Genomic DNA, 13691 nt, shown 5'->3' with positions numbered 1-13691 from the left:
ACAATGGCACAAAGACATGGGGCCCATCAATTGGTCACAGCCCATGTGAATCTGGATGGGCAGATTCAATGGGCAAAGGTTGTCCTTTAAGTAGTTTGGAGCTAACCAGCTGTAGCTGGAAAAAGCCACTCCTAGCCACTGAGCCTACCCCAGCCTCTAGGGACAGTGTTGAATCCAAGCTATGGTCCTGCCTTTCTAGGGGAGTGCAACCCCATCCATGCATTTTTGTATGTTGTTTTCACGAATGTATGCACTTATAGGCACACTTTGCCCTAGTATATGCATTTTTGTACACATTACATGACCGGGAAATTGCACTGCAAATTTGGAGAAAGGAAATTTCTCTATATTAGCCCCAGCCACTATGTCCAGTGGTCAGAAATGATGGGAGTTGTAGTCCAAAGGATCTGGAGGGCACCATGTTGGCACTGCCTGCCTTAAAGAGACATCCTATGGCAAAGGAGCTAGCCCCTTAGATGCACATTGAAAAGATCTTCTCCCCAAACCACTTCTCCAAAACACAGAGGCACTCTTCAAGAATATAGATGCTGAAATGCCTTAGTTTTAATTCATGTAAACAGAAATAATTCAGCATAAGATCAGCTACATTAAAAGCGCAAATGCAAAGCAAAAAAAAGCAGGATCAATGAATCTTCAAGGCATGGAAGTAACCCAGAAATCCACTATGACGACCCAGCAACGTGACACTACCTGCACCAAAGAGAAAAAAAACTTTTAGATTCAGTAGTTCTTCAAAATATTGTATTATATAAATATTCAGTACTTACAAACTGAACACAGACATAGGAAAACATGCATACAAACTCTCATTTAAATATATAAGAAGAGAGGAAACACATAATGAAGTGGTTAATTATTTAAATCAGGGGTGGGGAACCTGTGGCCCACCAGATGTTGTTGGATTCCAACTCTCATTAGACCCAGGAGCTAGCATGCCCAGTGGTCAGGGGAATTGTAGGCTAACAACATCTGGAGGAACACTGATCAGCCTCTCCTGATTTACATAATTTTGGGTCAGCAGAATATGTTGTTTCTTCATTAAAAATTCAGAATAACTTGAAATATACCAGTCATCTGTATCTCCCCTTCCTCCAAATTTAATCTACTAATGTCAACTTTAAAAGGCCAATGCGTTTCTTAACCAAGAAAAGATTGAATTGTACTTTGATGTTGAATGGATATCCAGCAATTTCTTTTATGCTGATATATATATTTCTATTGTTCTGTTTCCTGTTTCCACAATGATGGCTAAGGCCACCTTGAACTCTGAAGGTACACCTTAGTTTAAAAAAAGTTACAATAGTTGGAGGACTGAGTTAAACTCAAAGTCACATCACAGAGCCAAAGTTACAAAGTACATAGAAATAGATATGATGATACATCACCCACCAGACGTCAGGGACGAATGGATGGATTGTTCTCCTGCTTACTTCGACCTCCCACTCTAGCAGAACTGAGGGGCCCTGAGGGCTATAAAACCCTGCTTTTTATACACTTTCTTTTCTGATGGAAAATGTGGCCCCATGGTCTTATGTGCTTTTTGCTACTTCTCATCAGGGTCTCATCAGATGCTCCAGATGTGTCTTCTTTTGACAACCAGTCCACTTAACCTCCATATAAGGATTTCCTCTTACATTCTAATGACAATTTACATGACACACTGGCTGTCTGCCCAGACCAGTTATTTTGTACCATATTCTCCTGCAGCAGCATACACTCATGTCTGTTCAAAGATAGTCTTGATACATGCTTGGACTGGGCTGCACCCACCTGGGTTAGGCAAAACAGTGCTGATAGACAAAACACTCCTGACAACAGGACATGATTTTCTTCTAGAGCTCTTACCCATTATTTGCAGCAAACTTGAGGACGATCACAACTCCCAACGTGTTTTGTCCCACTTGGGCAATGCTTATAGCACTTCCAACCACGACGGTGGCATTCAGCAGTTGACTTTGGTTGCTGACCAAGTGCTGTACCAAGAGAAAGAACATATAAAATCCTGGAAGCGACCACAGTTGTCTGCCTTGAAAATTAAACAGGAGCACTCCAAACTGTAACATTTTGATGCAAGCTCTACTTGTTCCCTCTAATACTGGACTTGGGCGACCTCTTGCCTATTGGACACCACCAAAAAATAAGGTAATAGTTGCAGCAGACTTGAATCACTCCTCCGGCACAAATGTATGCAAATTGTAAGATTTTATCTGTGGGAATTAGAAGATCTCACCTATGGGCTCCTAGAACTTATGGAAAGTTGGGGCAGTTGAGCCATTTTGTTTGTTATATTTGCATACTGCCCATATAACAGCATTTTCTGGATGGTTTGCAGAACTGTTAAAATGCAAAATTCATCTGCGCAGGATAGTAAAATAGAGGCAAATAGATAATTATAATATTAATTATGAAGTATGTTTTCACTTGAGAACTTTAGTGTCAAGGAATGCCCTAATTGAATAAAGGACTCCCTATCTAGAAAGGGGAAATCTTCCTGGTTAGCCTAGTTCCTATAGATCAAGTTTGAGCAATCAGTGGCTCTCGAGATGTTGCTCGACTTGGACTCCCATCATCCCTGCCCTTGGCCGTGCTGGCTGGGGCTGATGGGAGTTGGAGTCCATAAAATATATGGAGGCCCAGAGGATGCCAACCCCTGTTACAGAGTGTGGAAGCAACAATCGCACAGTCTCCCATAGTCCCCATTGAGCCACAGTTTACCTGGAGCAGCCATCAGCACCATGAAGAAAATAGCTGAAAGAATGGCGAAGATCCTCATGACTGAAAGACTGGATGGGATCTCAGGAGATGGAAGAATGGAGAGAGGACCGAAAGGTCCTTGTATTTATAGGGCATATTGTCACAGAGTGGTGTGGACATCTTGTGGGCGTTGGGTGTGATGTCGCTGCAGTTTGATGGTAACAAAATTATGCAAATATGCACATTATGCAAAGATTATTGCAAAAGGGATTCTGAGGAAACTATATCCTGAATGTGACATCCTCTTGTCCTGACATTGCATGAAATTATCTAGACAGGGCCTGGAAATAGGCATAGGAACATATGTGATTGCCTTATGTTCAAACTGTGGAGTTCACTGTTGTCTGCTTTAAATGATAGCAGATCTACAGGTTTTCCAAACAGGAGTTTGACTCAATCCTTGTCTGGAGACACTGGGAACAGAACTTGGGAACCTCCCCACACAGAAATCATGTTCTCTGGCACTGAACTACAGCCCCACCATCTAAGAAAGTTGGGTTAGGTGGGAACCATATCAGCTTCAAAAACATCTCCCATCATTCTGCCCTATGATGGTACCTGGGAGCAGCCATATTTTTCTCTGTACAGGTTCCCAGGAAGTTTCCCAGGTGACAAGACATAATGTGCTGCTACTTCCAGGGGCTTTTTGCTAAAACCATTTTGCCAAGTCCAGCAAGTGCCACCCTTCTGCTTCTCCAAACAGCTAGATATCGCCTTCCCCGTGTTGATGTTGAGATTGTAAACTTCTCCGATTATGTACCTGTCATCCTCATGAGCTTCATAAAGCACCATTCACATTAGTAGCATAATATTCATCACCATCATCACCATCACTCATCTATGGAGACTATGAGCTGCAGCAGGGGTTGGCATCCCTTGGGATTCCGGATATTTTGGGACTCCAACTACTCTCATCCCCAGCCAGCATGGTCAATCATCAATCATCAAATGGTTAGCATCTCATTAGCCTTTTTAAAGCTTCTAAATAGCCACTTGCCTGGCCATCAGCTTTGCTGAGTATGGATTGTCACCACCCTAGTGCTCAGGAGGAAACGTGTTACAAGATGTTTCTTCTCTCTTCTCTTCTGGAGCACAAAGTGATGTGAGAATTCGACTCAAGCACACCAGCTAGTAACATAGTTTGTGGGCCTTGCATTGCTGTTTCAGCAATCAGAACTCAAGCTAAGTTATGTCTCTCCCCAACCCACAGGGGGGAGCTTTCCCCACCCACCCCTGCTCTCAGTGGTCTGGTCATGTACGTGGTCCCCACCACGCCCTTCAGACACTGCAACAGAGACTGAAATTGGTTTTGTCTAGGATAAGAATGGATGAATCTGCCAATCTTGCTTTCTCTCAGGGCCCCTCCAGACATCCTATTTATTGAACGCTCATCCAGATTTCCTTGCACAAAACATATACGGAGGTTAGATTATGGGGACCCCCAGACTGATGTTTTCTTGCAGGGGCATTCTGCAATATTTTTTATTATGATTTATTAAATTTATTTCTCACCCTTCCTGCCAAAGTGAGTCCAGGGCAGCATAGAGATGATAAAGCACTAAGAACATCTTAAAAAGAAAACATCTTAAAAAACAATTCACCAAGAGGCAGCTGGACAGCAGTCTTTAAATTGGATTCTTGCACTGAGCAGGGATTAGACTTAATGGTCTTACAGGCCCCTTCAACTCTACTAGTCAATAATTCTTGAAAAGCAATTCCAATACGGATGCAGACCGGGATAAGGTCTCTACTTAAAAGGCTCGTTGAAAGTGGGAGGTCTTCAGTAGGCACCAAAAAGCCAACAGAGATGGTGCCTGTCTCATATTTAAGGGAAAGGACATGTCATTGATTATTATTAGTGGTGGATGTATTAGTGGTGGATTTATAATTTTGCCAAGTTCCCCCAATGTCACTGCATGATTGTCACCTGGAAGCGTCCCCTTGCACTATAGTGCTACCGAAGTGGGACCATCCCCACCCCTAAACAACCTGGAATATTTGTACAAAATATGACAAAAAGTTACAGGATTTCAGCAGGAGGCTACAAGGCATGCACTGATTGGAAACAAAGCCGTATTGCAAGTGGGTTCAGATATAATTACTTTGATACCATCATGAGCCCAAATCCTTATGAATGCGCAAGAAAAAGGGCCGATCTTTATTGAACATTCATTCTGATTTGATTACAGTGCAGTTACATGGAAATGACCATTCATCCTGATTTGCTTGTGAAGTGTTTACACATCGACCGATTAGTCATTCATTCATGCCACACTTTTAAATGCATTGTGCTAGGGGGGCAAGAGCTTTAATACACCTTCGATGTGCAAATCTAAAGTCCTGACATGTGCTTGAACCCCTCCTGCAAAATCACGATAGTCTGGAGGTGCCCTCGGTTTCTCAGTTTCCTTACCTTACTGTTTACCATTTTCCAAACTCAGCTTACAAACTATGGACTGCCTTCAAGTCGATCCCGACTTATGGCAACCCTACGAACAGTGTTTTCATGGTGAGCGGTATTCAGAGGGGCTTTCCATTGTCTTCCTCTGAAGATGAGAGGCAGTGACTGGCCCAAGGTCACCCACTGAGCTTCATTATCCCTGCGGTTTTATCCTGATTGTCATGGTTTACTAATAGTGGCTTTCTCCTGGGACGCTTACAGATTGCCATCTATGACTCAGTGGTGGAGCACATTATTTGTGAGGAAGTTCGTGGGTTCAGTGATGCGGACCTGTGGAGAGCTGAACTTAAGACTGGAAGGATGCAAAATTGGGAGAAACTGAAAACGACAGATTTGCTCATCCGTATGAACTGGGTATTAACGAACCAGAGTTTCTGGCTAGGATTTTGTGACTGATTCTGCTCCTGCAAGAACCAATAACTGGCTAATTAGAAAAGTCTCATCCTACTTAGATTTTTATAGCCACAGTGTATCCTTTTGTAAATTTCTATACCGTCTTCCTCTATCAAGGTACTCCAGGTGGTTTACAAGCCATAGAAATGCCAAAAGATATAACAAAATGTAATTGCTTGCTTACTTAATTAGTTGATTGATTGATTAAATTTATATCCTCCCAGAAGGAGCCCAGGGCAGTAAACAGAAACACTAAAAACACTCTGAAACATCTTAAAAGCAGACTTTAAAATATATTAAAAATCACATTGCAATCCAAGCAACAATTCAAGATACAATAAATCAGTGGCTAATATTCAAGTTATTACGTGCCCGTATCCCTCGCAGAACTACAATGATGAGAGTGGCTTAACAAGCAGTCCCTCTTTCTCAGGGAACTCTTGGTGCTGCAGCTCTTTAAGGGGAACACCTGCAACACCCAATGTGCCCCTCTAGGTTTGTCCATCTGGCCCTTGAGATTCTCCCTAGGCCACGCCCCTTCCTGAGTCATACCTTTTCCTCAGCCCACATCCCTCCCTCACTTTGTTTCATATCCTCCTTAAGTGAATTTGTGCATGCCGGGATTGTGCCTTTGAACTCTGATCATGTTTATTCTTTGCCTGGATGAAGGATGGAATAGGACGTGCAGGTGTTTAAAAACTAGCCTAATATACAAAGGTAAACTTGCGTCATCCACCTTTGCCTCTGGTCCTGCCCACCACAAGCATGTGGCCCCCAAAAGCTTGCCCAGGAGAGAATGTGGCCTTCAGGATGAAGAAGTTCCTCATCCCTGCTTGTCAGGCTTGCATCTTGTTCTGCTCTTTCCCTCTAGGGGCTGCTGTCATTCAGTGACTTATAAATAAGGAACACTTTCTGTCCTCTTCTCAGTGTGATCTCAGAATTCCCAGCAATTCTAAGCAGACGTGAAGCCGTTCTACCTGTTCTATGGTTTCTTCTTCTTCTCCTTCTTCCTTTTAAGGGTCAGAGGTACTGTGCAAGGACCTTCTTCAGTCTTATTGAGTTAAAGCTTGCTTCCTTTTATGTAAAAGACCTGTGGGGGGTGTTACCTGATTTTTGATATCAAGCATTATATAAATTTGAAGCTACGTCATAGATTGCATTTCTGATTGACGGCTTTCTTCTGGTTGCGATGGGGAACCTGTGGCCTTCCAGATGTTTTTGGACTAAAATTCCCTTCCTTCAGTCTTGACCATTTACCATGCAGACTGGGGCTGATGGGAGTTAGAGTCCAACAACATCTGGAGGGCCACAAGTCTCTCACTTCTGACCTAGGGACTGACAAGTTTTCACAGCCATTTTTATCCATGAGACACTATTCTATTTCACAAGGTGTATCTGCAAACCCTCACCTGCATGACTGTGTACTACTTCTTCACATCCTTTAACTCCCTGAGCTCTATAATGTATTTTTTTAGGAATAGAATCATAGAATAGTAGAGTTGGAAGGGGCCTATAAGGCCATCAAGTCCAACCCCCATAGCATAGGAATAAACCATAGCAACATAGGAAGCAGCATTACACCAAGTCAGAACCATTGGTCCATCTAGCTTGGTGTTGTCCACACTGCCCGGCAGTGGTTCTTCAAGGGTTCAGGCAAGGGACATTCCCAGTGCTCCCTGGAGATGCCGGGGATTGAACCTGGGACCTTCTGCATTCAAAGCAGATGTTCTAGCACTGAGCTATGGCCTTTCCCCAGTTCTTAAAGTATGGGGAGAAAATTACCTTCTCCCTTGTATATTATCTTCATCCTTGCAGAATGATGATGATAAGAATTGTTGCTCTCAGACATGGCAAATAGAATTTGTTCTTTCTGTTGGTATAGCACTTTGGTATCCAAAGACAGCTGCGGAGTGTGCTGGTAAAGGTGGCAAGTGTGTGTTTCGTAGGTGTCCACTAAATCTGGAAGTCTTTGGAAAGTGTGATAGAAACAATGTGCCTTGCTGCAATTAATGGGTAAGAACTGTAGAACAAAACGCTGTCATATTCTTGGGGGTTCTCCTAGAATCATCTCTGTCACTTGAGGCTCAGGTAGCCTCGGTGGCATGGAGTGCCTTCTACCAACTTTGGTTGGTGGCCCAACTATGTCCCTATCTGGACACGGATAACCTGGCTTCAGTTGTCTATGCTCTGGTAACCTCTAAATTAGATTACTGCAATGCACTCTATGTGGGGCTGCCTTTGAAGATGGTTCGGAAACTGCAGCTTGTGCAAATTGCAGCAGCCAGATTGGTAACAGGGACCAGATGGTCCGAACATATAAAACCGATTCTGGCCCGCTTGCACTGGCTGCCTGTATGTTTCCGAGCATGATTCAAGGTGCTGGCTTTGACCTATAAAGCCTTACATGGCTTGGGACCACAATACCTGATGGAACGCCTCTCCCGATACAAACCCACCCGTACACTACGTTGAAGATCAAAGGCCCTCCTCCAGGTGCCTACTCCAAGGGAAGGTGGGAGTCTGGCAACAAGGGAGAGGGCCTTCTCAGTGGTGGCCCCCAAATTATGGAATGATCTTTTTGACGAGGTGCGCCTGGTGTCAACACTGTTATCTTTTCGGCGCCAGGTCAAGACTTTCCTCTTCTCCAAGGCATTTTAGCATGTGTTTTATATTGTTTTAAATTTTTAAATTGTAATTGTGTTTTTAAAATATGTGTTTTAATTTGTTTTAATGTTTTTGATTGCTGTAAACCCCCCAGAGAGCTTCGGCTATGGGGCGGTATACAAGTGCAATAAATAAATAAATAAATATTCTCAGGACTGTTGTCTGCCTGTTCCTTTTCTCTAAGCAAGGTGAGAGGAAGCTCCATCCTAGCTGGCTTTTAACATACCTAAATACATATTGCATGCTCCTATGAAATGGAAATGTACTGCCTTCAAGTCAATCCTGACTTATGACGTGGCGTAGTGGTTAAGGTGTTGGACTATGAACCTGGGAGACCATGGTTCAAATCCCCACACAGCCATGAAACTCACTGGGTGGACTTTGGCCAGTCACTGCCTCTCAGCCTCATGAAAACCCTATTCATAGGGTCGCCATAAGCAGAAATCGACTTGAAGGCAGTACATTTACATTTATGAATAGGGTTTTCATGGTAAGTGGTATTCAGAGGGGGGTTTACCATTGCCTCTCTCTGAGACTAAGATGCAGTGACTGGCCCAAGGTCACCCAGTGAGCTTCATGGCTGTGTGGGGATTCGAACCATATTATACATCCATACAAAACAGTGGGGATGCCACTGACCAGTGGAGAAAAAGTCTGGCATGTCTTTGTGCCTTTAAGAGCTGCTCAGTCTGTAGAGATTAATAGGGCTCAGATCTTTTTAATTATTATTCACACGTCCCATTTGAGACACAGCAATCAATACCACTGGTATCTATGAAGATTATAAACATGGCTATTTATTTATATTCTAAGCGTTATGCTTCAAGCCATTATATAGTTTCTTTTTGGTATTAAATTTAAGCTTTTTGCAATAGTCAATAAAACTATGCCACCTTAACGCAAAACTGTTGCATCTCTTTTTATTTTTTAATGCTAATATAATGAGTTTGTTTAGCCGTTACGGCAAATTCCCACATTTTGTTCTACCCATTCTTTTATTGTTGGAGTCCCAGACCATCTCCATCCGAAATCAGACTGATCCAGAATCTATGCATGAATCTCTCCGTAGCCTGTGAAGTTAGGCGCCCTCCCCTTTCATCAATGCTTGGAGGAGTCTGGGGAAAACGCATATTGTTTGTTGGGGATGCTTCTCCAAATGTTGGTGCTGAGTTATAAGATTGGGAGGGTCACCCTGTCACCTGGGTCACTCTCTCCTCCAGTCTTCTGCTTCTGATCTGCAGCATGTCAGGGAGACAAAATGATGCAGATCGTTGTGGCAAATTTAATGCAGAGGTGCCATTAAGAGACATTTCCAGGAGGTATTTCATACTGGGCAAGACCGGTTATTGCTCCATGTGTTCTACTGGGAGACGCCTTGCAGCTTCCTGGGTGGGGAGGAGCTCCTGTGTTGGCTTCCTGGGAGATGAGCTGCTGTTGCGTATCGGGAGGGAGAGAAGGGCGAGGTGGTGGGGAGGTTGGTATGGTGTGTTTCCACCATGCTGATCTCTGTGCTGCCTCCCCTTCTCCCTGACGGTAAGCAACAGTGACCCACCTTCCAGGTAAATCGTGTCACTCCGCATTACTAGCACGTGAGGCCTTTTACAAGCATCACCTGCTAACATCTAGCTCTTTAGCAGGGGTGTAGTCATCCAACGTCTCAGGAGGTATTAGACTCCTTACTTTTTGAGGAGCAAGGGCCCTATGTCTCTAGGATCTTCTGAGCCAACCAGCATGAAAGGGGAGCATGTTAGCCACTGAGACGAGTCTTCTACCATGCTTCCTTGTTCTTTCCTGCTGATTGGAGCCAATCGGAATGGAAGGAGGTGAGTCAGCTACAGAGATAACCCTTCTCAATAGCTAACACTCTCCCCTTTCATGCTTATTGGCTCCTAGGGATGTCTGTTGTTCTGGGAGAAGGTACTAACATGGCTCTCATTCTCAACCCAGCAGCAAAAAAGGAGGGGGCATGGCTGTGACTAACAGGAAGGGATCCTGCACTGCTGAATTTGCCACTACACTACTGCTCTTTAGTATTTATTTATTAAATTTATTAGTCGCCCATCTGGCTGGCTGTCCAGCCACTCTGGGTGACGTACAAAATAAAAACATACAAATGCATTAAAACATTAAAAATCTCAACAATAATAATAAAACTTAATGCACCCCAAAAGCCTGTCTGAAGAGCCAGGTCTTCAAGGCCCGGCAGAAGCTCATCATAGAGGGGGCATAGTAATAGTTCCGACGTATTTGGAGGACAGTGGAAGTAAACAGTGTGATTGAACTGATTTTGATCTTACTAACAGCAGCAAGAATCCCACAAGCAAAACCATTTGGAATCCATCAGGAGTTTCTTGGATTAACAAACCCTTTTAAAGTTGACATAGTTTATTAAATTTAAAGATATAAATGTGTATTTCAAGCTATACTGAATTTTAATGAGAAAAAAAGCAATTATGATGTTTAAGTTACTGAAATCAGGGGTGGCACAATTGTGGTCCTCCAGATGCTGATGACTTACACTTTCATAATCCCTAACCATTGGCCTTGCTGGCTGGGGCTGATGGGAATTGGAGTGTTACTACATCTGGAGGGCTGCAGGTTCCCTACCCCGATTTCCAAAATTATGTGCTTTTCCTCCTTTCCTTTATATTTAATATTTGTGTGTGGTTTGCAATGGGGTCAGTTTTTTAGTTTTGATCATCTATATACGATACCACATTAAAAATGTCTGAATCAGAAAGTGTTTTTCTCTTTGGGTGCAGGGATTGTCAAGGTGTTGGCTACTCCCAGTGGATTTCATGGTTACTGCCATGACTTGAAGATTGGTTGACCCAACCTCTTTTGCTACACAAGTTCTCCTTCTGATTTGCTATACAACTGAGCTTCCGCTGGAGCTGACCTTACATGGGTTAAATTGTCTTTATGAAACTAATAATAAAAACAAAGCATTTGAACATCTTCTCGGAGTGTGCTTCTGCATTTTGGAGTAGCAGATTGTGCATTTTTTTTAGTGTGACTCTGAAGGGGCAGCTGCTTTCCCAGAAATGTTTAAGGCAGGGATAGCCAACATGGTGCCCTGCAGATCCTTTGCACTACAACTTCCATAATTAATGACCATTGGGAATACAGATTGGGGCTGATGGAAGTTGTAACATTTTTAGAACATCATGCTGGGTACTTCCAGCTGAAGGCATCAGTAGGGTGCCCCACTGTAAGAAACTCATCTTTGTTAACAATAATATCCTGACATTCTACACTACTCATTACTCAACGCGGTTACACTTATCTAATCATATTTGCAACAACCATGCAAGGTTGTGATTCCCAGAACATATATGTGAGCTGAGAAAGGGCTCATCCAGACAACTGCAAAATGTGTGACACACCCTTTATGTGTGTTCATTATTTTTTCGGTTGTCCAAATGACGTCTCACGCTGTTACGCATTTTTGCGGGTTAAATCCTCTCCTTGCAATACCGGCAAAAATGCGATTTGCTTTTTAAAATCGGAAATCATCTGCTGTGCCTTCAGGAGTTAGGATACAATACCGCAGACTTTACAGCTGATGGGCGGTTCTTGGGCGTTTCCCCTTGCCCATTCTCCTCATTCCAGCCAATCACATATCTGCACTTTTGCACATGTGCGAGAATAAGCCCGGGAAAATTGAACCAATCATTGCAATGGTGGGGTGTTGGGGGGGGTCTGCAACTACTGCGCGGATGCATTTTATTTTTTGCCAGCCTGCAAACTGGGTGGCCGCTCTGGGTGAGATCTGCAGTGCACAGCAGGCGAGAAAGCGGAGGTGGTCAGTTTCAGTCTGCCTCGGAAAGCTTTGTCAATTTCATTGTACTTGCTGGGGGTTTTGCTTCAAATCAGAAAATCATACATTAATGTAAGTGTAATATTGCAAATACAAACAAGAGAAAGGCTTCTGGTCGGTTTCAAGCCTGCTCTGGAAAGCTTTGTCAATTTCATTCTCTGTGGGAAGGAAAGGGAGAAGGGGGGGTGACACCTTTCTTGCTTTTTTGGAGAAATAAGTGCAATTGTCAGCATGTGTATCTCCTTAAATATCAATAAAGGCAGAAAACATACATTCGTTTAAGTGTAATATCGCAAATACAAACAAGAGAAGGGCTTCTAGTCGGTTTCAGGCCTGCTCCGGAAAGCTTTGTCAATTTCATTCTCCGTGGGAAGGAAAGGGAGAAATACAAACAAGGCAGGCGTGAAACCGACCAGCAGCCTTTCCTTCAGAGGTGAGAACTCCTCTACGGCCATATTGTGCTTCGTTGCAAAGGGGGAGAGGATCATACATAATTTTTTTGCTGACCAATTGGTTGAGAGGGGGAGGTTTTAGAGGCGGAGCTTGGAAAAAGTGAAAATAATGTAGGGGTCTTACCGCTGCGTGTGCAGGTGCAAAAAAGCATTTTTTTAATTGGGAAAGAGCGAACTAAAAGGCAAAGTGAGGACTATGAGATGACAAACCGAATATGGAAACCGTGGATTATCCCGCTCCATTTGGATAAGCCCTTAGAGTAATAGAAATGTTATTGTATCCAGAGCTTGGAAAAGTTACTTTTTTAAACTACAACTCCCATCAGCCCCAGCCAGCATGGCCACTGGATTGGGCTGATGGGAGTTGTAGTTCAAAAAAGTAACTTTTCCAAGCTCTGTTGTATACACTACAGTTAGCTAGCTGGCTAGCTGGCCACCTCAGCTGTAACTCAGGCCTAATTTCTGATTTTCCCAATATGTACAGCTCAGTGTGAGGTCTTTTCAGGTTTCTGTACAGAAAAATCAAAAATCAACCCAGCAAGCAGTAAAAAAAAACTCCAATTACTTTCCACAATTAGTTTCCAATTGCTTAGTTAGCCCTTTATTTAGCAGCCATTTAGTTCCCTTGATTGCCCAACAGGAAGGAAAATCTAAAGGTCCTGAACAAGACTATAGAAGGAGTGACTCTCAAGGAGGAGTTCACAAACACACCCTAAAGTAAAGTATTTGTTTTCTCTCTGCCCCTCCCTAATTTTGTATTGTGCACAAGCTTGTTTTTTTTAGGTGGAATTTAAAACTGAGATAACTAATGCAGCATCAATAGAATTAACTAGAGTAGACATTTAAACAACTTCTGTGTTTCAGTGAAAAATGTCTAGTTTCAACTTCCTTTTCTTTTTCTGGCCAGCAACATTATAGTAGCTGCTATGGGATCCCCTCAGATTTGAGAAGATTCTGGGCTCTGCGGTGTCAGGGTGGGAGACCTCAGGCCCGGGAGCCAAATGTGGCTTCTCTCTGTCTAGCACCCATGGGACTTTTGCCAGGTCATACCACTACCCAGGCCTCAGTCCCCCTCCTCAGACCTCATCCCTCACTGACTCTTTTTCAAAGTCTCCTTGCAGGCTGA

General features: G+C 43.3%; 1 long non-coding RNA gene across 1 annotated transcript; it reads right to left on the bottom strand.

The window, feature by feature from the left end:
* Window positions 1-542: 542 nt before the first annotated feature.
* LOC133384543 (uncharacterized) lies at window positions 543-2846 on the bottom strand. Its single transcript, XR_009762613.1, has 3 exons — window positions 2737-2846; window positions 1867-1994; window positions 543-711 (listed from the first exon to the last, which is right to left on the bottom strand). It is a non-coding gene; the product is annotated as an uncharacterized LOC133384543 (long non-coding RNA).
* Between the last annotated feature and the right edge of the window lie 10845 nt (window positions 2847-13691).

This window comes from Rhineura floridana, chromosome 4, assembly GCF_030035675.1.
Source record: "Rhineura floridana isolate rRhiFlo1 chromosome 4, rRhiFlo1.hap2, whole genome shotgun sequence".
Lineage (NCBI taxonomy): Eukaryota > Metazoa > Chordata > Lepidosauria > Squamata > Rhineuridae > Rhineura > Rhineura floridana.
Note: the sequence above shows the minus strand (reverse complement) of the source record. Positions and strands in the feature narration are given on the sequence as shown.